Here is a 2,612-nt window from a genome sequence, read left to right as displayed (position 1 = left end):
TTCTCAAGCTATCAGAGCAAATCTCTGGCTTTGCCATTTGCCGCCAGTTGCTGTTGTTGTTGTTGTTGTTGTTGTTGTTGTTGTTGTTGGCATTGCTGGCGTTGCTCCCGTTAAAACGTTTCTAATCTTAACTCATTATAATTAAATAAGTCACGAGTTTTGAATTTTAATTTCGCTTTTCTGACATTGCCCCGAAACAGAAACAGAAACAGACCAAAAAAAAAAAAAAGTTAACTGACAAAATCGGCTACCGTCAATGGCAGTTGCTGTTGTTATTTTCTTGTTAAGTTCGGATTGTTTTAGATGCCCGCCCGCCCCACCGAGCTGCCTCCCGCGCGTTCATTTTCGGGTCAATTTTATCAAAATCGCAACAAGCCAAGGTCTGTGGCCACGAAACTTAATTATATTGCAGACCCGCAACAGCAGCAGCCACAATAAATGAATACCTGGGCAGGTAAATAGAATCTTGTGAGGGCCATTAAAATTTGCACTTTAATGCTGCAGCAACAAAGCAAAAACAAAAACAAAAACAAAAGACAAAAGGAGTGAAGTACAAATTACTTAAAAACAAAATGAGCCAAATTAGCAGACTCACTTGGCTGCTACTGATTTGGATTTCGATTTCGATTTCTAGCCAACAACAACAGCAGCTGAGGCAGAGGCAGAGGCAGCAGCAGCGACAGAGGCAGCGGCAAGTCAAGGTCTTTGCGAAGGTGTTGAAATGTTTGAAGCTGTGGCTGAATTCAAAGTTGTATTTGATTTACGACTGATGCTTGGAAATTGCTTTGAAATTGGCCAACCGACAACAACAACAACAGTAAGAGCAGCAACAACAATGAAATTAAGGAACGAGGCATTGCTTCAGAATTGGCCCAGGCCAAACAACGCTTAAGTGTTCGGCATTGCTGTGTGTGAGTGTGTGTGTGTGTGTGTGTTGGAGTGTTGTCGATTTTGTGCGGCATTATGCAACTCACGACAATGACAATTCACGGCAGGACCTTTGGCGACCTACAAGCGTGTCGGCAACCCTCAGCTCCAAGTGGTTACTGGTGGCTCAGCGGCTGCTGCTGCCTCCGCTGCTGGCTCACACTCATTTGAAGATGCCAAGCGTCAGTGTGGCGTCGCTTGTTTCTGGGTTTGTCAGCTGAGCTGAGTTGTTGACAAATCGACAAATCGATTTACATAGCCAAAGCTAGTTACTGTTTGCGTGTGTGTGTGTGTGTGTGTGTGTGTGTGTGTGTGTGTGTGTGTGTGTGTGTGTGTGTTAGTGTTGGTGTTGGCGGCTTACGGTTCAGCTTGATTAGGTTTGGCTTCGGATTTTGGGCCAATTAGGTTTGCTTTTGCCTCGAGTGGAGGCTATGCGGCTCTCTGGCTGACTTCATATTAAAATGTCATTGCTGGCGCCGTGGGGCACTGCTTAAACGGGGCAGGCTGTGGCATGCCTGACAATCAATTCGTTCGATTGTTGTTCTTTTCGCCTTCATTTTGCTTTTTGTCGTCGTCTTTGCTTTTGTTGAAACAACAACAACAAAAACACACACACACACACAGTTGAGTTAAGTTGAACAGGAGAAAAAAAAAAAAAAAAACAGGGAGGAAAAAATCAATTTATTTTTTATTATTTACTCGAACTCTGTTTGTGCTCGATTTGATTTGCACCACAATCGTAATAAATGGCCAAGAGCGGCTACTGCAGCAACGAGCAGCTGATCAAGCTGGCCCAGAAGCGCTACAAGAACCAGCTGGACGTCGTCTTCACGCCATTCATGATGTACATGGAGGAGTATCTGGAGTATCTGCAGGAGCACGCGATGCACCACGACTACACCATGGACGAGGCCATTCACATGGCCCGCCACAACTGGAAGAAGTTCAAGAAGTTCGAGAAGGTGCGCTACAAAGAGCTAGCCGAAATGGCCAACAGCCAGTAGCCGAGCGGAGGGGAGGCAGGGCGCAGCTCCCGAGTATTTAACGTGCGTTTTTCAGACCTGAGTGAGTGAGTGAAAGGAAAAGAATAAACTAAAATTGAAAATTTCAATGGACAGAGAAAAATTCAAAATTTGGCACAAACCGATGTGCAGTTGGCCCAAATCATGGAAACTCTATTGACCTAGCATTTGTCCGAGCGCGAATTTGTCTTTTTGGAATACGGAACTGATCGAGAAATTAAATATATATGTATTTTATATAAGTCCGATGTGATTTCACTCTCTATATGCAGAATTTTGATTGACAATTTGCAGATAAACCTTTTACGTCTCTCCTGCCCAGCGTAAGCCAAGCAGCTGCTACAGTCGAGCCTCGAGTTCTTGGACACGCTGACCGTGTGTCTATGTCGTGTGTCCAATCTGTCCGAAGTGTCTTGTGCCCTATTAAGAACATGGCATTTCAAATTATTTATATAATTCGCGCGCTTTGTTTATAATAGATATACATATATACATATATCTGGGTAGGTAGGTAGGTGTCTGGGAACTCGAGTACATTGTCCAGTTCCACTCGAGGCTTGTCAGCGGCAGTTTGACATTTCGGCTGTCAGTTGGTTTTCCTTTTTGGTGTGTGAGTGTGTGAGTGTGTGTCCGACACTCTACACTCGGAGAACAGCCACCATA

General features: G+C 44.4%; 1 long non-coding RNA gene across 1 annotated transcript; it reads left to right on the top strand.

Annotated features, from left to right (window-relative positions):
* The first annotated feature begins 1,460 nt into the window (after positions 1–1,460).
* Positions 1,461–2,191, top strand: LOC149269040 (uncharacterized). Its single transcript, XR_016269951.1, has 2 exons — positions 1,461–1,992; positions 2,046–2,191. It is a non-coding gene; the product is annotated as an uncharacterized LOC149269040 (long non-coding RNA).
* The last annotated feature ends 421 nt before the right edge of the window (positions 2,192–2,612 follow it).

The sequence above is a fragment of the Drosophila arizonae genome, chromosome 4, assembly GCF_054131065.1.
Source record: "Drosophila arizonae isolate 15081-1271.41 chromosome 4, UAZ_ARI_1.0, whole genome shotgun sequence".
NCBI lineage: Eukaryota > Metazoa > Arthropoda > Insecta > Diptera > Drosophilidae > Drosophila > Drosophila arizonae.
The sequence above is the reverse complement of the archived record's forward strand: the minus strand, read 5'-3'. Positions and strand labels throughout refer to the sequence as shown.